The 14,367-nt window shown below is 46.7% G+C and overlaps 1 protein-coding gene across 1 annotated transcript in view; it reads right to left on the minus strand.

Moving 5' to 3' along the window:
• Positions 1-14,367, minus strand: part of gli3 (GLI family zinc finger 3) — an 89,479-nt gene that overhangs the window by 74,396 nt on the left and 716 nt on the right. The gene's annotated exons all lie outside the window — the stretch shown is intronic.

Here is a 14,367-nt window from a genome sequence, read left to right on the forward strand (position 1 = left end):
TGAGCATCGTTCTCATGTGTCACTCTGACCCTGCACTGCACTCTGATCCACTTATAAGCAGAAATCTGATTTTTATAGACATTTACATCACTCAAGCATACTTACGGCAATAGTTTCAATCAAGCTGCACCTAATTCAACATTCTCCTTCTCTTTCATCAAGATCCATGAATTCTTTCCTGCATGAGAAAACTGTCAAAAATGTCGTTCTATCAAAGAAAGTGGAAAGAAAATTGATCTGTCTCCTGATCTGCAACCAAACGTAATGGTTTCCTCCCTGACTCAATATGCTTCCATCAAATCTCATAGAAATCCGTTCAGTCATTGTTGTGTAATTTAGCTCATGAACAAACCAACTGACAACATGACCTCCACTGCAGAGGTACCAACCATCTGTGTGGACCCTCCCGCACAGACCCTGAGTCAGTCGTGTGTTACAGAGGCATGGTACAAAAAGAAGGACTTACAACGAGGCACTGGTTGCTGTTGTTACCAAAAAATAAACGTTCATTTCATATTAATGTCTTTCCCATGAAATGTCAGTCCTACACCCAATTAGAGAAGAGAGAAAGAGGGCGTATCTTTATTTGTGCTCGACTGTAATCCCTCCACACAGAAAGGGAGGCGATTAAACAGGTTTAAAATACCACAATTCAGACAGTTCCCTCAGAAAAAAAACATTCTTATTTTATAAGCACATTAAGCAAATCAATTTAACATAAATTATACGCCTCTGCGACAAAGGCACCCAGTTGAAAGTCATCTGCAAATTGTGCACATCAAAGTGTAACACCAAAATAAACTTTTGGCTTTGATAGAAAAAAAAATCCTGTTCTTTTTTTCCCGTGGTTCATACGACGAGCTGCTAACAGCATCAAAAACCACCACGGTTTGTTATTGAGGAACAACGTCTTCACAAGCTTTACTTTAATGAAACTGCTTCAGGTGAACCTGCTTTCTATCACAGAGAACACAAACACACACACACACACACACTCAGAAACTATAGGGGACATTTCTATATAAACTCTTGAAGTGTCTTCTTAGATTTGGAAACCCCCCCTCACAGACGAGGTACTGTATTTGTGTTCATTTCATTAGGGGCGGCCGTTCAGTGTCGAGGGCCCCTCGAGGGGGGAGACTGGCAATGCCGCGGCATTCATCATCATTACATCAGCGACCACCGAGATCTGGTATCTTAGGCTTATCAACACGGCACAAACGCACCGCGGCACAGCCAGTTAGAGGGGAGGGGCGAGATGGGAGATGGAGACGATTGAGCGAGATTGTGAGCAAAAGTGGGATAAGAGAGGGAGAAAATGAATGGAGAAAGGGTGGAGCATGGGACTGTGTGTGTGTGTGTGTGTGTGTGTGTGTGTGTGCGCCTCCTCACTTTGCCCCTGCATGCCTGCACATGTTTTCCTGTGTGTTTTTGCACGTTTTGCAGCTATGCCAACAACATTAAGGGCTCCTGCACAGCTGGAATAACTAAAACACTGAGGGGCGATGGGGGAGGAGGAGGAGGATGAGGAGGAGTCCAAGTCCTACAGCAAGATTAGCTGAATCTAGCAATAAAACAGAATGCGCTGGCTCCGGCTGCATGTGTTTGCATTGGATAAGGTCAATGAGGGGATGAGGCCCCTTAAGGAGACAGTGGAGGTGCTTGCTGGTGGTTGGAGGACCTGTCATTGGTTCAAAATCCCTGCTGAGGAGGTGTTCCCGAACTCAATGACTCTCTGTGGAAACCACATACTTAGGTTTCTATGCTGTGTTCAACACTGCACTTATGGATTGCCCTTGGCCCTGGAAGGCAAAGGGGAAGGGGAGGGAGCATCAGGGATTTGGTGGCTGTGGCTTCCATTCACCAGTGAAACTTAACATTGTGCCCAGATGGCACTAAGTCTGGCCTACAGCTGACGTGGGACCAGCCCCTCAAGTTAGGGCCATTTAGCTGGATTTAGTCACACCCCGCCACACACACACACACATACATCGAGGCCCAAATATGCACATTCAAACTGGTTTAGTCGTCTTTCTCACCCTTTTTTGAGCCGTGACATGTTTCATATTGTTAACATGCACAATGTGTGAGTCCCACTGTGTTTTATTAAGTTTTGTAAAGTATAAAGTTGATACAATTATTATGTTGTTTTTCTTAACCATCTCCTGAACGCAGCATGGAAACTTTTAACGCTTTGTTTTATTTATTTTCTGCCTTGAAACTTTACAACAAAAAACAAACAAGGTACTGCATCATAATATTTTTCCATCACTAAACACTGTGAGGCGCTATCACAAGTACACACAACTAGGAACTGGAAGCGCTGTGGAAATGAGGGGTGTTTGTATTTTTTTGTCAAGGACAAACAGTTTACAAACACAACCCATCACTTGCTTTCAGCGGAGCTAATAAGATTATCCTCGCCTGCGTCTTGGTCCCTCAGACCTCTCCACTTAAGATGCTTTGCAGGGCTGGTGAGGGACCCTGTGTATTGCACAGCAGAATGAGCTGAGTGCATCTTACATTCCTGGGTAACAAACCCACACGATGTAATCGTAATGCTTACACGACGCCTCTTTTGCGCTCGCTACCCAGTAGATAAGGGCCAAATAAAGCGCGCCCCACAATGGAAATTGTGTGCCTTTTCCCCACAGCCCCCTGCTTATTAGACTGTTTATTTATATATTTTGCATTTGTTGTGAGCCACTTGTGTCAGGGCAAGTTGCGCTGTGAAGACGGAGACAATGGATAATGCCGGAAGCTCTATTGCTGCGTGGCCCAGTTATACAGTCGTGGTTTCCTCTGTCCTACAGTTGTAAGCTTTTTTTGCCTCATGCTAAAAAGGTAGAGCTTTTGTTTGATCGGAAACTTTCCCTGATTCTTGAGATGGCAGAAAAGCTGCTCGATCAGCCAAAGCAAACAATGCAGCCCATTACATGAGCGAAAGACTTTGAGGATTCATGGAAGCACGGCAAGAAAAACACTTCAAAATGCAAACTTTTCTTTGCCTTGAACTTGCCAAGATTAAAATTTGCATTATTGCAATAATTTCCCCCCCGACTTTACCGTAAACTTTGTTTGCACAGCATCCGTGCATGAGCTTGAAACTTTATTAGAAGGATTACAGACTTCTGTAGCAGCCACCGCGTCCTCCATAGCCAAGTTTTCCACCGGAGTGGCCCCTGCACATGGCACATACTGTAAAGCACAGGAGAGTGGGGTCTGTATCCTGTCAGTGGGCCTCTCATCTCCAGGAAAAACAGTTGTGTGTTTGTGGAGGCATTCTTCATACAAGGCTTTAGAAGGAGCTCTGCGTGACGCCACAGTCAGAGCGCGAAGACACCATCCTTCACCGTGCCTTCACACCGACAGAGTACATGTTGTGCCGTGTGCTGTGTGCCGCCTTGAGGAGCTCATGAGCCTCGCTATGTGACGACGTGCGTGGAAGTGGGTGCGCCAGGTGCTCTACACACCTCTCAGTATGCAAGTGCGATCACACTGTGTGCAGAACATAAATAAGAAAGGGGACCCCAGGGAGGAGATGAGTGGAGATGGAAAAATTCCTGTACTGATGAAAGCCTCACACACATCTCTCTCTGCCTCCTCCTCCTCACCTGTGCACTCAGGAACGGATCAAGCAGATAGATGGTCCTGTGCGAGTGCAGTTGCAGCGACAGAAGGTCTTCACACTTAGCCCAGGGGACTGTGTGGAATATGCTCCTCTTATCCTCGGTGCCTTACAACTGAGGTGTGTGACAAAGAGCAGCGCTATCTGAAGGAAGTGACTGAGCGCATTTCGGAGGCTGAACAGCTACAGGTTATGGAGTCAGTGTGAAACCCTCGTGCCCACTTGGGCTTGAAGTTTTTCATTCTCTTCAGTTCAGCTGACTTACTCTGTGCATACTCCCTCTCCTCCTCTCATTCTTCTCCACCTTCTCATTTCTGCACCTCGTCCCTTGCCTTCATTCCTCTGTGTCATTGGGATAAGTGCTGAAGCTGAGTGAGTCAGTGCAGCTACGTGATTAATGATGGGCCCTGGCGTCTCCGGGGCTGACTGTAACAACAGCCAGGGGGCAGCGCGATAATGCACAATAATAAAGCCAGCAGACAATCAGCCAGGCAAAGCAAGGCCTATTAGCTAGCCCCATCAGGACGGCTAAGTGAGAAATTAGCCCTTCCCAAGCCCCGCCACAATTCATCAATTGCTGCCCCCGAGTCCCCCCTCAAGAAGTCATAATGTTTACTTAAAGACTGGCCTCGATGCCCCAGTGGCGAGCTTTATTGGCTCTTATTAATTCCCGTCCTGGCCCTCGCGGCCATGCCATTTAAACCGAATTAAAGGGGTGAAAATTGGATGTGATGAAGTTGTCTCGGTGTTTGGCTCGCGCATGATAAAGCCGGACCTAAACGGAGGGAGACTTAAAAAAATAAATAAATAAGAGGAAGAGGGGGTGGGCAAATAAATCGGGATGTAAAGGAATGCTGAATGAAGCTGTCCTGAAATGCGCCGCAGCCAGTCAGAAGAATGCAGGGACAGAGGGAAAGAGGGAGAGATGGAGAGAGGGAGAGAGGGAAGAGAAAATGGAGAAATGGCATCGTTTTAAAGCTAGACTTCCTGTGTGAGTGGGAACGGTTCCAGAAGGGTAACACTGGGTCACACATTCCACAGATGAAGAAACGGACGACTCCGCTGCGTCTTTGCGTTCTCCTTATCTTTCGTCAGACCGAAAAAATACCTTAGAATAAGGTCACTCCATCAGCACTCCCACCTTAATTCAACATGCCAGTGATAGACAGGGGTAAAGAGGGGAGCGGGGGGGGGGAGCGGGGTAAACAACCATAAAGTACATGCTCCTAATGAGGGGGCTGCACAGGCCTTAAACCAACAGAACAATGAATCACACTCATACAAACCCAATGACTAAATGGGTCTATTTTCATCAGCTCAGTCAAATTACCCCGTTACCTATGAACTGTGTACATTATCCAGAGCTGACGGACCAACTTGATTAATCGAATGGATATTTAACGAGAAAAAAACGCCCTGAAATTACTGCTCCTTAAACGTGAGAACACCACTGTGAACTGAAAAGTTAGACATCACACAAGAAACATGAAGACATCACCCTGGAAAAATCTGGATGAGAATCATTTCTGTAACTTTATAGTCTGGCGTTCAAGTCCAGAGCCTCATCTGCGTGTCCGGTGGGTCTGTGCTGCTGGATCGGCAGCAGGGGGGGGGATGTGTTCTATGGAGCAATGTGGAGTATACCACAGTGGAGGTGTCAGATCAAACACAGCTGAAGCTCAGAGGGAGTCCCGCAGACTCTCCGTTCTCTGACGGCTCTTCCAACGGCAGCGTCGGGAGACAACTCTCTCCCCTTCACTTTCATATCAGCCTCAGAGCCCCCCCCATTCCTCTGCGCAAACTCACAGGCTCCCCCCCAACACACACACAATATGAGCAGTCTCAGAGGATTTGGCAGTACTGCTGAAACCTGTACCTCACCTACAGTAACACACACACACTGTTGCTCATCTGAAACCCATGCTCCAAAAACACACAGCTGAATATTTTGGATTTTGAAAGGCAGCGCTGGGAGGAAACTCTCCGCCCAGCGAAAAGACACTCACGCAATTCAAACACCAACGACATCATCATCACGGCACACAACTCCGGGATGAGATGCTGTTTCTGAGTGGTCGCCACTAAAAAACTTCCCATGAACTCCAAAGCATGTAGTCACAAAATGAACCCCCTGAAAATCCCTGGCATAAAGAGAGAGGAACAAGAGTGTCATTAGAGCGGCAGCCCCCCTCAGGCCCGCCGGCTCCATCGTGAGGAGGCCAAACATCTGGGCGTGTTTACTCGTTTCAGCTGTTTGCAAACCTGCCTCAAATAAATCTGGGAGCTGCAACAACATTGCTTAGGACAGCTCCTAAACAAACAAGCTCAACGCTTTGCCGGCTCGCTCACTCACCCCTGCGTGTTCGAGCATCCCAACCGGAGCCGGGGCCGGTTAACCCCGGCAAAATGCATTCGTGAAGAAGAGGAGGAGGAGGAGGAGGAGGAGGAGGAGGAGGAGGAGGAGGAGGAGGAGGCCTTAATTGGAGCGTTTGACGGGTGCCTGGGGTTAATTGGGAAGCATGGAGAGCAGCTGGCTCCAGCGTGGAAGGAGAGACGGGGATAATAAGTTCACCCTTTGCAGGAGAGACAGTTAGTGATGAATCAGATCAGAGGAACAGTGTACTGTAATCATCCTCACATCCCCCCCCCCCCCCCCCTCCACCCGGTGCTCCTGACGAGCTGAGACAACCTGGCTCTCAGCTACACAATCTGGCACCTATCACACAGGACGAGGAGTCGCAGGGAAGAGATCATGCAGCACTGGTTCTCTCTCTCTCTCTCTAACACACACACACACACACACAGACACACACTATCCTGACATTCATTCAGCTAATCACTCACACACACAATAATTCTTACCTCCAGGACACGGAACCCAGTTTATCAGTTCGCCGGTCGATGTATGTAAATCTCTCCAACAATGTGTGTACTAATGGCTTATTACCCTGCGTTAGTTGGTTTGCATTGATCTCCATGCCAGAGGGAGACGGGGGAAACTGGAGCAGTCCTCTGCTTGTATGTACGGAGCGGGACGATAATCACATCCCAGCTTGTTTCAATAAAAGCAACATTAACATAAACCATCTCAAACACACTAAAACCTTCACCCCCGCTCGGGCCGCGCAAGAAAGAGGGGGGGAGAGAAAAACTTTCCTGGACTACAGGGTAATCGAGCCCATATGGGATGAGTCCACATAACTTTGTGTGTCTCTGTCTGATGAGCATTCACTTTGTCTTCAAGTTTCTGTCAAAAGATCATATATTTATATAAGTATATATATACAAAGGCTACATCAACACTAGTACTTTTAGCTTGAAAACGCATCAACTCTGCTTCGGATACGTCTGGAGTTTCAGAGACATTCAAGCTGAGAAGTCTGGACCCGTTCTGGTCCAGACTCCTGTGCAGTGTCTCAGTGTGGATGGGAAGAAACAGAGATCCTGATTGGGTCTTGTCAGTCACAGAGTAGCCTTGGCGGATTCATCAGTATCCTGACATGACCCCCGTCCAGCGGAAAAACAACCAGCATCAGCCTCGGCTACCAGTGGAGAACTCAACCAGGATAATCAGTTACAAGTGTTGCTGACCCTGTTGTTTTTTTAGTGAACAGCTGTTGTGTTGTTAAATTCTGCGTTTTACAATGATTACTGTTCCCATGTTGAGTTGACGAGCTGCTATCCGAGCAATCTGGGGACACCGGCACACGCTCGACTTCCTGTTTACACCGACACGCTCAACCCCCATTTAGTACGTGAGTGTTGGTATGGTTGGGGATCTACGTTTTCATTTGAAACCGCCATTTCCAAATGATGGATGAAGCCAAAGAGAGAGGAAAAAAATAGTTTCTCTCTGGAAACCAGTGTCTGTAAATGGTTTCGCCGTAACACCAAACCCAGTTTCTAGTGCTGGGAGGGTGGCTGAGGGAGCATTTGGGGGCTGAAGAAGCCCAGGTAGAGTCATAGGCAGTAATGGGAGGAGACAGGGACTTAGAGCACCACACAAAAGCCAGGCTTTATAAATAATTCCAAAAGCTAACAGGATCCCTTGTATGTGTGAATCTGTGAAATACATTCACACTTGGATGCACACACACACACACACACACACAGACTCACACCCTGCCACCAGCGGGAATAGGTTATTTACACTGCTCCACCGGGGCGGTTGTGAGTCTGACCTGCCGGGATTGGTAACAAATTTGGGTGAATATATTTCTTGCATAGATGATTCCAAAAAAACAAGCCTTTAAAAAGTAAAAAAAACTGAAAAGGTCCATTTCAGCAAGACATGCACACACATTTACACACTCGCACACCCGCTCACTCATAATGCAGGGCAGCAAAGCACACCGGAGACCTGTCTTGTAAATCTCTTTGTGAAAGCAGCTTTGGGGGGTAGACAGGGGCTTACACACTGAGCCCTGAGGTAGAGCTACAGACTCCACTCCCTCTAACCCCCTCATGGTCTTTCTCCCTCTCCCACACACATACTCCGCGCTCTCATCCTCTCTCTTCCTCACTTTTCCATCTACCCCACATTTCCTCCTCCTCTCTTGCCCTTCCCTCACCTTTGCCGTCACTCCCTCCCTCCCTCCCTCCATTCTCCCCTCTCTCCTCCCCTCTGTCCCAGCCCGGGCTCCAGAGCACTGGTCCTTAGCCCCGCAGGCTCCTGTGGTGTTGCGGTGACTAATGTCCTGCCTTTGCTCAGACAATGAGTTTGAGGCTGAGCCGGGAAAGTGTTGAGGAGGGAAAAAGACTCCAGCACCTTTGACAAATGGAACCCTTCGCACTCCTGTGCCCACTGAGGGAGGCTTTACAATGTCGCGCTCCACGCTCCACGTCCTCCGAGGGACGGCTGCAACCCACAAAGCCGCATCTGGGGGAATATAATGAATTCTTTGGGAAGTCTAACCTGGCTTTCTTCATGAATAAGATATATTTCCAAAGCATGTCGACCCCTCTTAATAAAAACACTAGTCTGGCAGGAATAGCCAAAGACGTTTTAGGGCCCCGTGTACACGTTAATATTTCTGTTTCTCTATACATTTTTCTCGGGCCCCACTTCTTTTCCAGGCCTGTCAGTGCAAGGTCGGCCCTGCAGTCCCCTGGAAGGTGGAGGAGCCCCGATGACAAACTGTCATTATAAATGGCTGGAGTCTCTCTCTTTCAAGGAACTCAAACTCTTGGATGTTCTCTCCTCCTCCTCCTCCTCCTCCCCCCCCCCCCCCCCCCCCACACCCCCCCACGCACCCTACCCCCCATGCAACCCTGAAAGGAACTGGGCTTTGTCTGAGGAGCAAAGGAGAGAGGAACCCCCCCCCCCCCCCTCAACCCGACCTCCCCTCCGCTCCCCTCCTAAAAACCCTGTTCCTAACTCCCTGCAGAGTATTGTTAAAACACAGCCCCCTTCTCTTCCCGTGGCCCAGGCTCTTAAAACAGCGCGCTTTGCATGAGAAAAAACGATTAGTCTTCAAATGCTTCACTGTCAAAGGAGGCTCTTTCAGATCGGGGCAGCAATTTGCTCAGATAGAAGTGTTCCTCTTTTGTTTTGGGTATCTTTTTTTTTTTTTTTTTTTTTATATATAGATGAGGCATTATTAGAGCTGGGGACTGTTAGCATTCATTGCTGAGATGAACACACTAGTGGAGTTTATACAGGATGCCTGTCTGCTATCCTTCTCCAACTTGCCCCCCCCCCCCCCCCCTAAGTCCGCAGAGGGAACATGAGGGGACAGAGTGGGGGTGGAGGAACTCATCTAAACATGTTTGCAGAGCAGGGTGAATGTGTGGCTCCGAGCTGCTTTCAGGTATTAACCTTGGGATTTACATTTGACATTCAAACAATGGCGTGTTCTTGACCACCACTCCAGGATGCAACAAGACTCGGGGATAACTCCCGATGAAAGACAAACGACAAGCAGCATGGGATTGCAAACACATGGGGTTCACATTGAGAGCTTTACTGCAGGCTAACACATAACTTCATCACTGGTGTAAATGGCCGGAGTTGTTTTTAAAAAAAAATAGGTTTTTGCTCCGTTAGAATAATTATGGAAGAGTGTGTGTGTGTAGCTGTGTGTGTCTGTGTTGTAGACACAGCCTGTCTCATGGCTTCACACATCAAAAAGCAGGGGTAAGTGACAGATCATTGTTCGCAGCAAGTGGCCAGTTCATCTGTCCCCCTCTCCCCACCCGGGTGGAGAGGCACAGACCCCCTCACGGATGCCACTACCAGCTCCCATCAAAGCTGCAACAACGGCCCCGACACCCGGCAAACTGTTTCTTTAGGCGCCCAACTTTACACAGAGCCCACAAACAAATAGGCCCCAAACCGAGGCACTTCACCTCTTGCTGCTATACTTCACGCGGCAGAATTAAGGACGTTTTTACGGCGGCTAGAGCAAACAGAGGAGGGTACGAGCGGCGCCCACATGCAGGCGCGAGTTGTCCTGCTTCTCCTCAAGTGTGTGAGAAAAGACAACGCAGCCGCGAGCTGGCACACTCTCTATTCTCCCACCCTGCATTGGAAAAATGCACCCTGACCTACACCGGGGCTGATGCTAAGGCGTCACACACACCTTCATCAATCGTAATAATCAAGTCACTTGATTCTGATTCTTTTCACAGTTTCTCTTTTTATTTTCTATCGCCATCTTCGGTGCCTCAGTCTGGGAAAGAAGTTGACCAGACTAATTGTCAGGTCCAGTTAAAGTTTCCAACTGGCCAAAGGAAAACAAACCAGCCCTCGCTCGGCCCCGGCTCACGCAACTCAAGCTCCCTCTTTTTTTCCCCCTTTTCTTATTCCCTCAGACAAATGAGAAAATATAAATTAAAGACTTGCTCCTGCAGAAGGAAGGGAAAAAGAAGAGGAAATAAAAAAACATGCATGAGTGTGTATGTGTTAAAAAAAGAGGAAGAAACAGAGAAGTGTGAATAAGCAGCAGAATTTCAAGTGTAATGTGTGGATGGGTGTTGTGTCAGTGTTTGTTTAATATTCCAGAATGGGAGTAACGCACGCACATATCTAAAATTACAGTGCGATATCTTGAGTCTCACACCCTCTTCATCGCCAGCCTCCCCCCCCACCAATCATACGCCTTATCCAAAGACATCACCCGGCTTGAAAGGTGCCTTTAGCAGGCTCCTTGAAGCGGGGAGTGGGGGTCCCGCTCTGGGACAATGATGGTGGAGGTGGAGGGGAGCCGGGGGAGCAGGAACACATAGCATATTAAATCTGCTGGCGGAGCTGGGTCGTCTGCCCAGAGAGCCAGAGAGCCAGATCTGAGGCATGCCCTGAAGGGATGGCTGGGCCTGGGGATTAGGAGGCCAAGGAGAAGCCCTCGCGCACCCGAAGACCCCTTCTTGTCTCTGCTCGCACGCAAATGCATCCAGACGTTTTGACGCTCCTCAGGTTTGCCATCTCAACCCAACTTTTCACTGCGCCCCTCTGCGCCTCGCGAAACCCCCTGCACACACACACACACACACACTCACACACACACGGATTTCCACACGCTCTCATGCATAGCCTCTTTTTTTTTTATCCTCAATCACTGCCTCTGTCTGACTTGTCCTCTTTCTTTCCCCACTGTGTCTGTTTCATTTGATGTCAACATATCAAAGTACCGGATCATCAAAGTGAGACATGTCTTTTGGGGGCCCATCTATTCAACTGCACCAGTTATATGCAAGGAAAGCAACAGCTAATCATATTACACAGGGAATTACTGCAAACTTTCACTGGTCACAATAAACTAACTATTGTAGGACGTGTTGTTGTAGTTACACCTCTGTGTGATTGTCTTTAACGTCCCAAAGAAACGTGCCATTTAAAAAAGAACTAACACTGAAAATACACAACAATCCTCATTAAGTGGAGGAAAAGCAGCTTCCTTCACATTACCCTGGCTTTAACAAAACATCCGCCACCTCCTTGAATGCTTCAGGTCGCAGCATTAGCACAACAACACAGCTCATTAGGGCCTCTTGCATACAAACCCTGATAACAGGTATTCTTCCTACGGGGTGGAAGAGGCCTGAGGACGCAACCTGCCTCTAGGCCTTTAGAATGAGGAGAGAGGGCCATACCTCAAAAGCTAATGGCATGTCATCTCCCTGCATTAACATGACAGCCCCTTATTCTGCCAGGTCACGGGTGTCCCGGGCCGGTGTCACCATATGCATGGAATTACTTAACGGCGAGATAAAATAGCACTTGGCTGCTGCTGCTATCTGACGGAGTCACTCCTGCAGAGGGGAGCGTCCTCCGCCTGCTCCTCACGTCTGGAGCAGGAGAGGCAGCGAGCAGCGATGATGCATCTCCGCTGGCTACAGTAAGCGAGTGGCTCGGAGTCGTGCATCTCATTCCTGCAGATTAGCATCTTAAACACTGCTGCATTCATCACCGCTGCCGCATCATAATGAGGCAAAGTTGTTTTTTGCCGGGTGAACGTGCACCTGTTTGACATCACTATCAAGATTCATTATTACCTTCAAAATACACTCACATAGGCCGAATAGGAAAGTCGTTTTTGGAATAGTTTATGATGACATTTTTGGGGGTTTATTCTCGGAAAAGGATATAAATTTTAATGAGTTAAAATAAAATGATTTTGGACTTTTCTTTGTCCTAAAAATATTTAGTCATCGATTGAAAAGTCACAGAAAATTTGATTGATAGTGATTAATTTAAGACGTTGTTTGCACATTGAAAATGAAATGCTGTCATAATTGTGACCACCTATGATAAAAATATAGAGGTAATTTTATGGTATTTCTAATTATCTGCATTATTTTTAAAATACTTAATTAACAAGGCACTGTTAAATATACAGGAGAAAAAAAGTGCAGCACCTCACTGGTTAATCTCAATAAATAAAAATGTAATTACAAATGATCAGTCCCGTATTAGTCTTTAAAAATCTGAGTGGATAAAGGCCTTGAATCTTTTTTATACTAACATTTTGACAGTGATTCATTTTCCTCTTGTGAGGCCTGTAAAAATGTTATTTTGTTATTGTAAATAAAAACAGTGGAAATATTAAAATGATAATTTATGTGACAGTCCATTTGTTTTTTATTTTTATTAGACAAATGTAACCAAGACCCGGAAAGAAAGAAAAAAATAACTACTGCTGCTGCTGGTAAACGGCCAAATCCACAGCAATGATGAATGATGGAAAGAGCCTCATAAAAATGGCTAAAGGGAGATTTTTTTTTTTTGCCGTTTAGCATCTTATTTGGTGAGTTCAGCCACCGCTCCGTCTCAAGGCGGCTGGACCTGCGTTAATAATTTGCCAAGTGTAAAAAAAACAACAAATAAAAAAAGGGCAGGAGGATTTGAGCTGCACCGCATGGCTGAGCACCTCGGACCCTCGTCGCCCGGATGAAACCCGAGAGCAGACAAGCAGATAAAATGTGGAACAGCTGGCGAGGACAGGAGGGAAAGTTTCAAACAAATATCTGCACATGTGGAGGCTCGGGTGGGGGGTGGTGGGTGGTGGGGTAGTGGGAGGGGGGGGGTCTCAAACGTTTTCATGTCCCTCGAAATGAACACACACACGTCTGTTGGAGGAGATTTTCTTTCACCCGGCATGAGCATGATGTTGTTTTTATGTGAATGACTTGACTATTAAAAAAAAAGCCCAAACCTGTGATTGTGATAATCAATGTTATCTGCTTGTAAATTAATACAATTCCAGTGGATTGTAATAAACTAAAATCACAGTGGATTTATACTAGTTCTCATTTTGCTCGGGGCCCCATGGAACTCCCCACATGGACCCCTGCCGGGATTCAGACCCCACTGTGATGGGCTTGAATTTCTCTCTGAGCACATGCCTTCAAAACACGCCATCAACTACTGGGGATCCCATATATATATATACATCTCCTTTTCTAAATGTGAAGCAGATAAATTAAAACAAGACTTAAAAAGATAAAGATTGATTTCCTGTTGCTGACTGATTGGTTTTGAATCAGGTTTTGCAGAAAGTGACACTTATTTCTACAGAGGGGGGAACAAATTATAAAAGTACAGGAAGCTTTGAGAATTATTTCACCTCAGTGGTAGAATATAATTTGACATCATTTAAAAATATAATTAGATTAAAAAAAAACTCATGGACGTTTAAAAAAAAATGGCCTCAAGTTGACATTTAAGTTGCGTTATAGTCAAAAAAAACTGTCAGGTTGAAATGTTTAAGCTGTTAAATTAATTATGTGTAAATGTCAAAGGTCAAGATGAGGGTCAGCCACAGACCAGGTTGCATTTAGAAGAAAAAAAAATTCTCCATCAACACTTTTTTTTCTGTGAGTCCAACAGAATAAACAGACTCGTTAACAGACACTGAATATAACCACACGTGCACGTAAAAACACGCACGCTTAAAACACGACCCCCCCCCCCCCCACACACACACACACACACACACACACACACACACACACACACACACACACACACACACACGCGCGTTTCTTTAAGGTAAAAGTTCAAATAAAGTTTGAATCACGTCTGCAGGAGTTCGTAAAGTTTCAGTTCTAAAAACTCCCAGCACGTGTTTTGTTATTTGTCTTACACAACACTTCAAATTCCCCTTAAAAAAGAAAACCCCTTCTCCCACTCACTCAAACTCCAGGTTGTAGTTTTTACGCAGCACATCTGTCTGCCGGACACTTGTTAGCGTGTCACCCCCGGGTTTCTAACCACCGACACTCATTTCCCACAGAATTAA

This window comes from Platichthys flesus, chromosome 21 (genome assembly GCF_949316205.1).
Source record: "Platichthys flesus chromosome 21, fPlaFle2.1, whole genome shotgun sequence".
NCBI classification, from domain to species: domain Eukaryota; kingdom Metazoa; phylum Chordata; class Actinopteri; order Pleuronectiformes; family Pleuronectidae; genus Platichthys; species Platichthys flesus.